The sequence below is a fragment of the Protopterus annectens genome, chromosome 9.part0 (assembly GCF_019279795.1).
Source record: "Protopterus annectens isolate FY-2018-M chromosome 9.part0, PAN1.0, whole genome shotgun sequence".
In the NCBI taxonomy this organism is placed as follows: Eukaryota; Metazoa; Chordata; order Ceratodontiformes; family Protopteridae; genus Protopterus; species Protopterus annectens.
Window position 1 is genome coordinate 1,087,133,057 of NC_056743.1, and position 15,893 is coordinate 1,087,148,949.

The 15,893-nt window shown below is 41.4% G+C and overlaps 1 protein-coding gene across 4 annotated transcripts in view; it reads right to left on the reverse strand.

Moving 5' to 3' along the window:
- The window catches only part of LOC122811822 (cyclic AMP-dependent transcription factor ATF-7-like), a 2,228,331-nt gene that overhangs the window by 490,759 nt on the left and 1,721,679 nt on the right, over positions 1-15,893 (reverse strand). The gene's annotated exons all lie outside the window — the stretch shown is intronic.

The following is a 15,893-nucleotide window of genomic DNA, read 5'->3' on the forward strand; positions in this document are numbered from 1 at the left end:
TATATATAAAAACATGTGTTAAAACATGTATTAAAAATACCTAATAAAACTGTATGGCAGATTCCATAAAACTTAAAGATAAAAATAAAACATAATCCCAGCATTATTGAAATAACAACTATCTGCAGCATCCAAACCATGAAATGGGTACGGTAACCATACTAATGTCAATACAAATATTATATTTAAGGTCTATAGCATCTCTTCTTTCTCAAGAAGGGAGCTATATGTGCCTTTTCATTCAAGCCAGGCGGTTTATCACCCCTGCACCTAATAATCCAACTCATCTCCCTTTCTAATGTACAATTAATAAGATCACCACCCCTGGCTTTAGGGAAGACTACCTGCATGACAAGAAACAGAAATGTATGTTATTAGAGAAAGAAGAGATGCTATAGACCTTAAATATAATATTTGTATTGACATTAGTATGGTTACCGTACCCATTTCATGGTTTGGATGCTGCAGATAGTTGTTATTGCAATAATGCTGGGATTATGTTTTATTTTTATCTTTATGTTTTATGGAATCTGCCATACAGTTTTATTAGGTATTTTTAATACATGTTTTAACACATGTTTTTATATATAGAAATGTGTTTATGCATATATTGTAGTTTTCATCTACAATATGTTTTTGATTGTTAGGAAGTTTAGCGCTTTATGTCTTTAAGTAATGATTTTTATATGTGCACATGATTTATTTTTCAACCAATAGACAGAGGTGTTTTAGTATTTAAAATCTTGAATGAGTTTGTATCTTTGTAAATGTCTGAAGAAGCCTATGGGTGAAAGCGCTAACAGTTTGTCAAATAAACTGCTTGATTTTTCATTACTCTGCAGTTTTTCTTTATACGAAGTACGTGCTTTTGAACTGTTTTTCTTTGTGGATTTTCCATCAGTGTGAAAGTCGTATCTACATCGTTTGGAACCAACCATTGGACCCAGCGCATGGTACTGATTGTGACTGTTATTCTTATTTTTATATCCATTGCATTAGCTGGGTCCCAGCTCCGTTACCTTGGTGTGTGCTTTGTTTGTTTTTTATATACAGACATTATAATCTACAATCAATGTTTCAAATTTAAATGGTTCTCTATAAAGCTAGACCTGTAATGTGTGCATGTTCTTTGAGAAATACAGCCACCACAGTTTTCTTCCAAGAGGAAGATACTTCCTCCACCCTCTTTTGTTAAACAAAGCCTTCCAGATATTTATTAACTATATTCCCTCATAACTTCCAAATTTCCACAGGAATACTATCTGTTCTTGGGGACTTCCCTGTGATGGATTATAGATTATGTTTTTTATTTCATGTCTTCCTTAGTTATCAATTGCTGAACCTTACCTTCCTTTAACACTGGCATACCCAAGTCTCCATAAACATTTCTCTTTCCGCCTTTTCTTAGTTCCCCATTCCTCTGCTTTACATAAATTTTCATAAAATGTCCATGTACTAACCCAGACTGATATCCTTTTCCCCTTCCTGCTTTATTCCTCTAACCTATGCCTCCAAAACTAATTATTACTCTTTTCTTCACAACATGACGATCAAATATAACTTATTTCTTTCTTAACTGAGTTGTGCTCATAGCTTCTAGTGTGTTTGATATATTGTTTAGTATAACTTTTACTAAAATGTTTATAGTCTATAATTTTTAATGTTCTGTTGAACAATGCTGCCTCTGTATTGTGCTTTTATCATGTCCTTGTATAATTTTATTTTGTCACTGTTCATGCTTGGAGCTTTTCTCCCCGGGCCTCTACTGAAAATGGACATATATCCAGCTAGATTAGCCCGGTCAACAAATGTAAAAATAAATAAAAATACATTTCTGAAAATCTCTTAATTTCTCTACAGAATCTCTACAATGATTTTTCTTATCATAGGCTTCTCAAGTTTGCTGGCAACTGTTTCTGCTTTCTGTTGTCTAATCATTGTGCTAAAAGATTTTGCATTCCAGAGTGCTTAACAAAAATAGTTGCTTAACAGTAACCTTTCTAAACTCATGCCTATAGTCCAAATACTCCCTTATTTTCCTTTTAGCAGTCTGTTGCTGCTCATCTTAAATTCTTCGCTTTTTAACAATTAAGAAAGTGCCATTATCTCATTTTTCAATCATTACCCTGCATCTTTAGTTTATGTTTTCATCGGTGCATGATCTGATGTAGCCATTTGATGAGCTATTAATTAAATACACAAACTCCTGCGAAATATAACTTCTATCCAGTCTAGCCCAGTTACTGTATCTTGGGGAATATTTAAATAAATTCTGACAGAGTTCCATTTACTGAACTCACATCTTCAATACCAGTTCTACCTTCCTTTGTTACATTTTCTCTTCCAGGGCCCCTGATACATCTTTCAAATACAAACCAGGTTCCAATCCCCACCCATAACTATTATTCCCTACTGAAAGCTTATTACTTCTTCCAAAATTCTCCTAACTCCAATAATAGTAGTTTTAGGTGGAATATAAATACCTGCCCAGCATAATCATTCTTATAGGTTCATAGGTTCATACTAGGCTATCTGCCCAAGGGCATTTGTAAGTCTAGCCCATAGTTATTTGGCTTTCGCCACCCCTTTAGTTTGAATAAAACTATGCCTATTATTTTGCTGTGCCTCTGTCAAGCAGTGACACTGAAGTAATCCCTGGGGTATATCTGCGATCCCCCATCCACTGGTCAAGATTCCTCTTGAACAAGGCCAGCGAGGTGCTCTGCCTCACATGTACCGGGATTTTGTTCTACAGCATAGGGAGTCTCTGGGTGATGAATCTGTCCCTCCAGCACGTTCTATTAATAACCGTGTCAAGGTTTAAGTCTCCCGCCCTTGTGGTTCTGAGGGATCTAGATTTTTTGAGGTGAAGCATATTCATCAAATCAGGGTTTGACATGGCCTTATATGTCAGGCACAGGTCACCTCTGAGCAAGCGGTATGAGACTGTATAGAGCTGGAGTTCTTTCAATCGGGCAGCATAAGACATATTTTTGAGACCCTTTATCCTTTTGGTGAGGAACTTTTGGGGCCTTTCCAGCTGCTGCAGGTGTCGGGTCAGATACATTCCGAATGGGGCATTGTACTCAATCATAGGTCTAATGAGTGATGAGTACAGGGGGACGATGACCTCCCTTGATCTAGATGTGAATCCCTTCATGATCAGGTGGGCAATGTAGAAGGTTTTCCTAACCACTTTAGCAACATGAGTGTCAAGCGAAGGCTACTGTCAACCTGGGTCCCCAGATCCCTGATGACTTCTTCTGTGCTCAGTGGATTGCCACCTATATGGTAGCTAGGGGTAACCTTGTTTTTCCCGAAGGGTATGACTATGCATTTCTTGGCATTTAACTTTAGGCCATGGCTCTGGCACCAGTTATCCGTTTCTGTGAGGCCCTTCTGAAGGATATCTGTGTCAGATGTGTTTTCGACTATGGCCCAGTTTGCAGTCATCTGCAAACTTTGTCAGCCATAACCCTCCTGTGTTTGCTTGTACTTCAGAAAAGTAGATGCCGAACAAGAGTGGACCCAGGACTGAGCCCTGTGGGACACCACTTGTGACAGGCTTTGAGTCTGACATGGCTCCAGCAACTCTGACCCTGTGGGTTCTGTCACTTAGCCAGTTTGCAACCCATCTTGTGATGTATGGGTTTACATTCAAGCTGATGAGTTTTTCGATGATACCTGAGTGGGGTACTGTGTCGAAGGCCTTTGCCAGGTCAAGGTAGGCTGTATGGACTGCCTTTCCCTCATCAATGGCCTTGGTGACTGTCTTGAAAAAGTCAACCAAGTTTAAAAGGCATGATCTGCCTTTGACAAAGCCAAACTGGGTTGGATCCAAAGTCTGCAAGTTCCCTATGTCTTTATTTATGAGTTCCATTATGATCCTCTCCATGGCTTTGCAGATAAGGCTTGTCAAGCTAATGGGACGGTAATTTCCAGGGTCGGTGGAGGCACCGCCCTTGTGAAGTGGGACCACAGTCGCCGTGCGCCACTCCTTGGGTACGTATCCTGAGGTGAGGCTAAGATTAAACAGCTGTCCTAACTGCGGGTTTAATTCCTCATTGAGTTTGTGGAGCACACAGCCGGGGACACCATCTGGTCCCATGGATGCTGTGTTTTTTGCTTTGGAGAGAGCAGTTCTCACCTGGGCGTTGGAGATGTTTGGGGGGCTACAATCCTCTGCTATAGATATCTCTCCTTTTGGGGGGGAGAAGTTTGCACTGAACCTGTCAGCCAGTATGTTGGCAATGTGTGTAGGTTCAGTAATCTTCATATCATTTTGAACTAATTCTGAGCATATCTGGGAGTTTCCTCCTAGGTTTCTAACATAGCTAAAGAAGGCCTTATGATTGTCTTTTGAGTCCTTGGCGATTTTTCTCTCAAAATTTGCCTTGGATGATTTTATGAGAGCTCTTAGTTAGTTTTTACTTATAATGATCAAAGGTGTCTTACCTTTCAAGGATTTTGCTCTATCTTGTAGTAGCTTCCTCCTTTTGTTGTAGAGCTTGTTTATGGCTGGGGTCCACCAGACTGGACTCTTGCCTTTGGTACAAAGAGTCTTAGTTTTGTTTGGGATTGCCTGATCCATGCAGTCCTGTAGGTGCTGGTAGAAGGCATTTGTAAGTGATTCAGCGGTTTGAGTAATGTTTACCACTGGCTCAGGGGCCTTAAAGGAGACCACACTAGTTTTTAGAAGTGTGAAGTCGGCTTTTGAGAAGTTTTCACTGTGGTCTTTTTATTTCAGGTGGGGCGGGATGAGGACCTCCAGCGAGATTAGTTTATGATCTGATCTCACCAGTGAGGTATACTTCCGGTGTTGAACATTGTGATCCCATGTTCGTGATGATGAGATCAAGTATGTTTTCTCCTCTTGTGGGGATGGTGACTAGTTGTTCCATGGCATTTGAGTTTATGAACTCCAGGAACCTTTGGGCTAGAGTGTTTGGGCTTGAGTAGTGTTCCCAGTCTATATTAGGGTAGTTGAAGTCACCTAGTATGATGGTGTTTGGAGATACATTTATCCCCTCCATTGTTTTCAGGAAGGCCATGTGAGGTTCCTGAGTTTGAGAGGGTGGCCTGTAACATGCTACAAATTGCAGGGCAGTCTTGCCTATGGTTAATTGCACCTGGATGGTCTCCAATGCATCGTGCGTTGCCACCAACCTTGAGGTGTGGGTGTCCTTTATGAATATGGACACCCCCCTCCTTTCTTGGTGTTGTCCGGATTTTGGGGCCGGAACGCATGATATGAGGTGAAACCTGCTAGTGCTGGGGTGCTCTCAGGAGCCTTGAACCAGGTTTCTGTCACAGCACAGACATCGATGTTCTCCATACTGAGAAGGGCCTCGAGTGCGTGCATCTTGAGATTGAGACTTCTGGCATTGAGCAGCATTACCTTTAGTTTTTACTTTTTGTGTTCTAGGGTGGTAGGTTTAGAATTTGAGCCTTGCCTAAAAAGGCACTATGGGGTGGCAAGAGCCTTTGCCAATATCCGGAAGCCTAGGGGTGACAGGTGCAAGCCGTCCCTTGCGAAGCAGCGTGGCTTGTCCAGCATGTCATCCCAGGCAGACAGACATTGGATCCCCTTTGAATGACACCAGAATTTAAGCCAATTATTAAAGCTGATCATCTTATCACTGTATTGTGGCATCATTCTAGGTGAAGGTAGGATACTGCTCAAGGTCAGGGTCATACCTGCCTGGGCTACATAATCAGAGAGCTCCTCAATGTCTCTTTTCATGTAGTCCAAGGAGGTACGTCTCAGGTCGTTGACACCAGCGTGGACAATGACTGAGTCGTACTTGTACCTGCTGTTGAGAGACCTGAGTGCTTGTGTTATGTGGCGGATTCTAGCGCCCGTGAGGCAGCTTACTGTGACCTTCTCCTTACTCAGTCTGGTGAGCGGGACGTCAGTGTGTCTGACTATGGAGTCACCTATGACAAGTATGTTTGGTGTTGTATTTGGCCTTAAGGGCAGTGACTGCTTTGCACACTGATTTTGTTGTTTATGTGTTGTCTGTGTGGTGTATTGAGTTTGCAGTTGCTTGGGTGTCTGCTTTGGAGGCCTCTGCAGTTCAATTTTTACTCAGAGCCTCCGAGTATGTCTTAGTGTGTTTATGTGTTTGATTCAGTGGTGTGGTTGAGTTATGTGAGACTGGTATTGTGGTGTGTGTAGTTGCCTTCTCCTCTTGCCTGGTCTTGCCAGTCCTGAGTTGAGAGAGCTCAGCCTCCAGTCTGGCTAAATAGCTGCATCTCTCACAAGTGTTAGTGTTACGTGGGAGGAGGAGAGGGTTGTCCGTGTACATGAGGCAATTGTAACATTGTCTCAGAATTCCCATTCACCAACTGGGCAGGAGAGGGCCAGCATCTGACCCTTCGACATGCTAGAAAGAATTATGAGTTGGTATGAGACAGAAAAGTAGTGGGCTTAGCAGGGAAGTGGGCACTTCTGGGGGTTTTGCTAGTGAGAGATTTGTATAATATAGGAGTGCTTGACCTGCAAAGAGAATGCTTATAAGACAAGGGATATGCTTATAAGACAAGTGCTGAGCTTTTGAGAAGAAAAAGCTATTTGGAACAAGTGCTGCACTTTTTAGTGTACGTGTAAACTGTTTAGGTTCCTAACAGAGCAGTTCTAAGGGAAAAATTGAAGAACAGACTTTCTGGAGCCAGAAAGAGTTTAACCTTGTTTAACCGGCACTGCCCGATGCTGCTCTAGTGGCAACTCCAGCTAAAGCACGTTAAAAGCGTGCTTGATAGCAGGGGCTGGAAAGAAGCAGGAATAGACCCAAAAGGGAAAATAAAACTACAGTTTCAAGTCAGTAACCACCTCTACGGGGGCAGGAAGCTGCTCAATGTTAGTCACTGCCACTGATCAACAGAGACCCTCCTCCAGCCCAAGCAAAAATGGCCTCACAGAAACTTTCAAACAGTTCAGGAACAGCAAGCCTGTAACTGAACTTTTTTAACTCTCAGAAAAGTGGGAAAAAAGCAAGATTTTTTTTTTGTTTTTGTTTTTACAGAGATAGCAGAGGTTCACAAGTAATATCAAGTTATAACAGTGCAGTAAATGACCCCACACAAGAGTGCTAGGTCAAGGACAGAAAATATGCAAGTTTTAAGAAAAAAACGATTTAAAATTAAGTGCAAACAGGAAATTCAGCAAACAGCTTTTGGTTGTGCTCTAAATACAGCTACTAATACAGAAATCAAGTTTAACAAGCCAGAAAATGCTCAAGCTAGGCAGCTATGCAGAAAAACTTAGCAAATAAACAGAGAAAAAAAATACTTAAAATCTCAAAAGTGGCTCACTTCTTCTCTCAGCGTTTTTTCCTCTTGGAGGGTGCTTCACCAACAGCCAACAAGCCTGAAAAGACGCCCAAACCACGAGGCAACTAGGTTTTAAGAGAGGAAGATGAAGGAGTTATGGAAATGACCCCTAGTGGCCAATAAAACTACAGTTTCAAGTCAGTAACCACCTCTACGGGGGGCAGGGAAGCTGCTCAATGTTAGTCACTGCCACTGATCAACAGAGAGACCCTCCTCTAGCCCAAGCAAAAATGGCCTCACAGAAACTTTCAAACAGTTCAGGAACAGCAAGCCTGTAACTGAACTTTTTTAACTCTCAGAAAAGTGGGAAAAAGCAAGATTTTTTTGTTTTTGTTTTTTACAGAGATAGCAGAGGTTCACAAGTAATATCAAGTTATAACAGTGCAGTAAATGACCCCACACAAGAGGGCTAGGTCAAGGACAGAAAATATGCAAGTTTTAAGAAAAAAACAATTTAAAATTAAGTGCAAACAGGAAATTCAGCAAACAGCTTTTGGTAGTGCTTTAAATACAGCTACTAATACAGAAATCAAGTTTAACAAGCCAGAAAATGCTCAAGCTAGGCAGCTATGCAGAAAAACTTAGCAAATAAACAGAGAAAAAATACTTAAAATCTCAAAAGTGGCTCCCTTCTTCTCTCAGCGTTTTTTCCTTTTGGAGGGTGCTTCACCAACAGCCAACAAGCCTGAAAAGACGCCCAAACCACGAGGTAACTAGGTTTTAAGAGAGGAAGATGAAGGAGTTATGGAAATGACCCCTAGTGGCCAATAAAACTACAGTTTCAAGTCAGTAACCACCTCTACGGGGGGGGGGGGCAGGGAAGCCGCTCAATGTTAGTCACTGCCACTGATCAACAGAGAGACCCTCCTCCAGCCCAAGCAAAAATGGCCTCACAGAAACTTTCAAACAGTTCAGGAACAGCAAGCCTGTAACTGAACTTTTTTAACTCTCAGAAAAGTGGGAAAAAAGCAAGATTTTATTATTTTTTTTTTTTTGTTTTTTAGAGATAGCAGAGGTTCACAAGTAATATCAAGTTATAACAGTGCAGTAAATGACCCCACACAAGAGTGCTAGGTCAAGGACAGAAAATATGCAAGTTTTAAGAAAAAATCGATTTAAAATTAAGTGCAAACAGGAAATTCAGCAAACAGCTTTTGGTTGTGCTCTAAATACAACTACTAATACAGAAATCAAGTTTAACAAGCCAGAAAATGCTCAAGCTAGGCAGCTATGCAGAAAAACTTAGCAAATAAACAGAGAAAAAATACTTAAAATCTCAAAAGTGGCTCCCTTCTCCAGCCAATAGTCCCTTACTACCACATATCTGCCACTGTTGTCTTTCCTTTACTCTCCTATCACACCTCTTGCAAGCAGTATTAACACCCTTTTATTTTTCTGTAATATTCTACTGAAAACCCATTCTGAAATCATTTCTTAGTCAAATTCACATGCTCATTTCTATCCAAATATGTCTCCTGTAACATTACTATCTGCACTCTACATTTCTTAATATAATTCAGTACTCTTGTTTTTAGCTATACCTACAATGCCATTTACATTCAATGACAAAATTGATAAGACAGCCATATGATAAAAAGCTATTACTTCCACACATTTGCATGACAGTTCTGAGTATAGGTTTCCAATTTGCAACTTACATGCATAAAATAAAGCTTGGCAAGCTGACCCTGAATACATTTGCTGCTTTTTATCTCGGTTTGATCTCATTCCACATTTTCATAGACATTTGCTTCAATAAAAAACTCAAGAAAGAAAAAGAACTAAATAAAATTTCAAACTCCCTAAATCTTTTTAACTCAAAGCAAACAAAAAAAGTGAAGTTACCCCCTCCATATCAGGGCAGCTGCCCCAGACAGACAGTTACACCCATAGGCTTTACCTCTTCTAAAGTTAGACTTAATTATGCTGGAAGTGCATGCTAGAGCCTCTGTCACTTCAGGCACAGATACCACCTTGTCCTTGTCCTATCTCCACTTCCCTCATAGGTGTGAAAAAACAAAGTGTATGCTCTCAGTTAACTTATTTCTAGCTTTATGAAAAAAAACCCACTAACTACCCTTAAATAAATAAACAAAACTGAATGACTTTATTTAATACTAAAGTACTAAGACTGCTGGGGATGAAAATCCACTTTCCTCAGTGTCAAACTTCATTTATTTTCACTGAACTGCTTGCCAGTTCACCTTTAATCACAAGGTACATTTCTTACACAAATACCTAAAAATCACATTGTTCAGTCAATTCCTTATCTCTCAAAATCTCCTGACCACAGGGATGAACTCAATTCTCTTCTGCCTGGAATATAGCAAATCATTTTTTCACAAACACTCATGTCCCAGTGTTTAACACTTTTCCCTTCTGCAATAGTTTTATTAGGAGCAGCTTTGTCTGTTAGCATGACTGCATCTTTATTAACATAGGTCATGGCTTCTTTCTTATGCCCAGATCTGGAAAATACACATTTTGTGGCCTTTCAATTAATAAATACTGCTGTGGATATTGCTGTGGAATACCAATCTGGTTGCTTACTTGTACTTTCATAAACTTACTGCAATTGAACCCTTTCAGTTCATCTGGTATAGCAGAAAATCTGAGTCTTCCAAACTGACTGTTTTTGAAATAGTTCTTATTAGGAAGCCTCATATTCAGACAGTCTTTCCTTCATTTCAACCTCAGATTTCAACAGTTTTATCAGTTTATCTGAACAGCTACCTAAAGCTTATTCTATTCCCTCCATTCTTTTATTTTACTTTTATATTCCTGCAGTGTCTCACTTAAACAACTATGAATGGCTGATTTATTTCCCCTCTAATGTACTGGAAGCCATCTTTTTACTTTACCAAAGCTGAAACCTGAATTTTTTTTTTTCTGAACAGCTGCTAGGCTCTTCCCACACATTTTTTTCTTTTCATTTTCTAGCTGTTTTTTTCTTACCTTCTCCAGATTTCTTATTTCCTAGCATTCAAGTAATGTAGTAACCAATCAGTAAATGCATTTTACCCAAACTGTTAACAGCTTTTACTAGCTTTTTACACCACTTTTATTTTTCACACTGGGAGGGTTGTAATCAAAGTGCAGCCATCTTGGAAACTCCCAATCACAACATTATATACATTTTAACTTACTTTTTCAGGAAATTCTTTTAAATATACAACTAAGAAAAATGTATTTTCTTACTTTAATATCAATAACATATATAGCAGTCAGTGGCTTCCCCCAACCTTACATTAAAATAGTTTCATTGCATACTGCAGGGAACTACTCTGCAAAATAACATGTAATTTCCATTAGGAAACTTTTATACAAATACTAACAGAAAATAAGTTAAGTACTTGCCATAACGTTTCATATGTGTTGTTTATCTTCATTTAGCTTTGATAGATGAGTTTGGGTCCGATATCGGAACAAACTCGGCCATTATTACAGCTCACACCAGCCAAAAACTCTCAAGCTTCACTTCTACCCATAATCCCCCTCTCTCAATTACCTCAGATCGAGTTTGCAGAAAAACATTTATGAACAAATAAACACAAATATATATTTATACCTATCTATATATACATGATATATATATATGTGTGTGTGTGTGTGTGTGTGTGTGTACAAAGAAAGGAAGCCATATCTACTGTTCTTGAATAAACATAATACTTTAAGGTGTATAATATGCTCCACCAAACAATCTTTGAGGCCAGGGATGGTGGGAGGGAAGTCAAGGATAAATGAAGATAGACAACACAGATGGAACATTATGGTAAGTACATAACTTTATCTGATGTTGTCAATCTTCATTTTATCCTTGACAGATGGGACAGAGTCCCCAGCTACCTAAAAACCTGGGTGGACTTGCAGAAGGATATTCCTGAGCACCATCAAGCCAAAGGACGATCTTCCCCTGGAGACCAAGTCCAGCTTGTAATGAGTAATAAAAGTATGGGGAGAAGCCCAAGTAGCTGCTGCACATACACCATCCACAGAAGCTCTGGACTGGAAAACTGCTGAGCTGGCTATAGATCTTTATAAAGTACTTTCATAGGCCTAGGCAAGGTTAATGTTTTTCTTATCATAAATAAATGAAATACAACCTTTCAACCATCTGGCCATAGTTTCCTTGCCGAATGCTTTATCGGAGTTTGTACTGGAAAAAGAAACAAACAGTTGACTTGAGTTTCTAAAGTCTTTTTTTCTGTGAAGGCAGAAATGTAACGGTCTATGAACATTAAGTAAATGCAAGGCATATTCCCCTCTGTTGGAATAATCTGGGAAGAAAACCGGTAAATTAATGGTTTGGCTGATGTTAGCCTCTGATACTACCTTTGGTAGAAAAGGGGGGTTTACCCGTAAACAGACTCTATCCTTGTGAAAAATTAGATAACTGGTTTCAGACGACAATGCCTGGATCTCTGAAACCCTTCTGGCAGAAGTAATGGCTACCAGAAACAGTGTCTTCCAAGATAAAAACTTCAGGTCACATTTTGCAGAGGGCTCAAAGGGAGAATATATTACAGCCTGTAATACTAAGTTCAGATCCCACGCAGGAGTGGGATCTTTGAATGGGGGTTTTAACAAAAGTGTGTCTCTCAGAAACGATTTGCAAAGCCTATGACTGGCTAAAGAACGTTCTTCTATACCACGTGAAAATTAGAGACTGCAGCTCATTGTAATCTGATGGTGGAAGGAGAAGCTCCAGCATTGAAAAGAGAGGCTAGAAAATCTAAGATATGTTCTATAGAAGCAGAAAGGGAGTTTTATCTGTTACTCATGACCCTAACTGGTAAATCTCTTCCATTTACTAGAATACAGTTTTCAATTGGGAGGGTTATGAGCCAATAACAGAATGTGGCATACTGGAGAAGAAATATTAGGATGCCTGGAAATAATGGAATCGGAAAAAGAAGACTGTCAGCTTGAGGTTCTGAATGTCTGGGTGAACAAGACCGTCTGAGTGAACAAGACCGTCTGGATGTGACAGAAGTTCTGGAACTGGGTCCAGAATCCAAGGTTGTCGAAACAGATAAGGCCAAAGGAAGGGGAATCAAATTTGCAGAGGCCAAAAGGGTGCAATGAGGATTACTGTGTTCTTCAACCTGAGTTTGGAATCAGAGGAATAGGTGGAAAGGCATACAGGAGACTGGGGGACCAGCAGTGGAGGACACCATCTCTGGGTGACTTCCCCAGAGGGGGAATCAGGGCAAAATAACTGCTCCACTTCTTGTTTAGTGGGGACCAAACAGGTTGCAGCATGGTTGACCCCAATGATGGAAGATCATCACCAATTGTGGACTGTGAGACTACTCGTGAGGCTGAAGAATGCATCTGCTCAGGTTGTCTGCAATCACATTGGAACTCCCCAGAATGTGCCTTGCTATTAGAAAGTGGCTGGAAGAGATCGCCCACTGCCACACTCTCAAGGCTTCTCAACAAAGGCGGTAAAACTTGGTTCCTCCCTGTCTGTTGATGTACCCAACCACTGACATTGTCTGTTTGAATTGCAATAATCCCCTGAGGAAGTGCTGTCGGAAAGGCCTGCAATGCAAGAAGTGCCTCTCAACTCCAGAACACTGATGTGCAAGTTGGCCTCTAATGTGGACCAAGTGCCTTGGACTGTCTTGCCCAGATAAAGCCCTCTCACCCAATTTGGGAGGCGTCCGTGGTCACTATGTCCATGGGCTCTGGAAGGACAAACGGCTGACCATTATGGACATGTTCAGAGTGCATCCACCAAAGAAGATCCATTTTGCAACAATTAGTGATCAGGATTAGATCTGACAATGGTTAGTGAAGGATAGACCACTGGGAAGCTTCTAGCCATTGCAGAATTCTCATGTGAAACCTGGCTAAAGGTACTAGAATTACTGATGATGCCATCAACCCTAGAGCCTGCAGAACTAGTTGGGCAGGAAAAAGAAGTTATGTCTTACCATAACGTTCCATCTGTATTGTTGATCCTCGTTCAGTCATTACGCATGGGTATCGGTTCTGACCTCGGTACCGAGCAAGCCATTTTCCAAGCTCGTGTCAGCTTCAAACTCTCGAGATAAACTCTTACTCACAATCCCCCTCTCCCTGCTACCTCAGATTGAGTTTGCAAGTCAAAGAAGGTAGAGGCTACCTCTGGTCAAATAACCTAAGAGAACCGGATGGTGAGATCCACTAGAAACCACAGGAGGGGGAAGGAGGGAGGTTCGTAATGACTGAACAAGGATCAACAATACAGATGGAACGTTATGGTAAGACATAACTTTTTTATCTGATTATTGTCAATCCTCGCTCATTCCTTACGCATGGGACAGAGTCCCCAGCTACCTCTATTCCTGGAAGGCTCTCATGGAAGGACATTCCTGAGCACCACAGAACTGAAAGATGCTCTTCCCCTGGAGGCCAAATCCAATTTGTAATGATTGATGAAGGTATGAGGCGTAGCCCAAGTTGCAGCTGCACAGATGTCATGTAAAGAAGCTCTGGTATGGAAGGCAGCAAAAGTTGCCACCGACCTTGTTGAATGAGCTTTCATGGTAGAAGGCAACAAGATACTGCGTTGTGTATAAATGAAGGTCACACAGTCCTTTCAACCATCTAGCTAATGTGACCTTAGCAACAGCAGATCCTAATCTAGGTCCAGAAAAAGCCAAAAATAACTTGTCAGATTTACGAAAAAAACTAGTCCTGTTTTAGTAAAAACGGATTTGCCTGTGGATATCTAGGGTATGTAGGCAATACTCTCCTCTGTCTGAATGATTGGGAAAGAAAACTGGCAATTCAATGGCTTGATTAATGGACATTTCAGAGATCACTTTTGGTAGACATGATGGATTAGTTCTCAGAGACACTCTATCTCTATGAAAAATCAAGTATGGACTCTTGATACATAAAGCTTGAAGTTCAGAAATACATCTGGCAGAAGTAATGGCGACCAAAAACAAGGTTTTCCATGAAAAATGCTTGAGGTCACAAGAAGAGGCTGGTTTGAAAGGTGGCATTGTCAGAGCTTGTAGAACTAATGATAAATCCATTGGTTGAATAGGTTCTCTAAAAGGTGGCTTCAGATGATTCACACCTTTTATGAAGGTCTTGCACAATTTGTGGGACATAAGAGAGGAATCTTGGACACCCTCATGAAAATTAGAAATTGCAGCCAACTGAACTCTAATGGTAGAGACCGACAGACCAGATTGGAAAAGGTCAGCCAGATAGTCTAGAATTATCGACACTGGTGCTGAGAAGGGATCTACTTGTTTATCTTTCAGCCAACAGGTAAATCTTTTCCACTTGCTCAGATAAGTAATTCTAGTGGAAGACTTATGAGATGCAATGAGAATGTCACGTACTGGTAAAGAAAGATCATTCTGCCTGGCGATCCAGGGAATTGGAGTAGCCAAGCTGTGAGCTTCAGGCTGTTCAAGTTGGGATGAATCAGGTTCTGTGGATGTGAGATCAACTCCGGGGTTGGAAGGAGAATCCATGCTCGATCTAGTAGGTGAGGCAAAGGAAGGGGAACCAAATCTGTCAGGGCCAATATGGTGCTATGAGGATCACCTTGCTCTTCAACCGACGGGCTTTCTTCAGAAACTGGGGAATGAGGGGAAAGGATGGGAATGCGTAAAGAAGACCCGAGGGCCAATCGTGGACTAGAGTGTCCCTGGGTGACTGTCCCGGAGGGGGAATCAGGGCGAAGTAGTTGCTGCATTTGTAGTTGGTTGGGGATGCAAAGAGGTCGCAGCAAGGACGGCCCCAGCGATGGAAGATCTCCGCTGCTATCAAGGGATTCAGGGACCACTCGTGAGGTTGAAGAATGCACCTGCTGAGTCTGTCTGCTATCACGTTGGAACTCCCGGGAATGTGCGTTGCTAGAAGAAAACGGTTGGTAGCCATCGCCCACTGCCATATCCTCATGGCCTCTCAACAAAGAGGGTAGGATTTGGTTCCACCTTGCTTGTTGATGTACCAGACCACCGCCATGTTGTCTGACTGAATCGCAATTGTCCCAGACGGCAGCAGGGGATGGAATGCTTGCAATGCTAGAAGCACAGCCCTCAGCTCTAGAACATTTATATGCAGATGGGCCTCCAGTTCGGACCAAGTGCCTTGGACTGTCTGTCTCTGACATAGCCGCCCCCCCCCCCCAATCAGGGAGGCGTCTGTGGTCACTGTGGCCTTGGGTTGCTGGGGGGAGAAGAGGCGAGACCATTGTGACAGATTGTGTGTCATCCACCAATTTAAATCCTGTTTGCACCTGTGGGTTACTAGAATCATGGCTGAAAGAGGATGCTGAAAAGGATACTATTGGGTGATCAGTAGCCACTGTAGAAGCCTCATGTGAAACCTGGCCAGGGGGACAATGGTGATGGAGGCTGCCATGGAACCCAACAGATGTAGAACCGAGTGAGCCATGGATTTCTCCCTTGAAAGGATTGGAATCAGTTGTTGCTTTATCCTTAAAATTCTGTGCTCTGGAATAGCAGCTCTGCAGTTCTTTGCGTCCAAGATAACCCCTATGAATTCTGTCGACTGAGATGGGGCGAGATTGGATTTTTTCCAGTTTA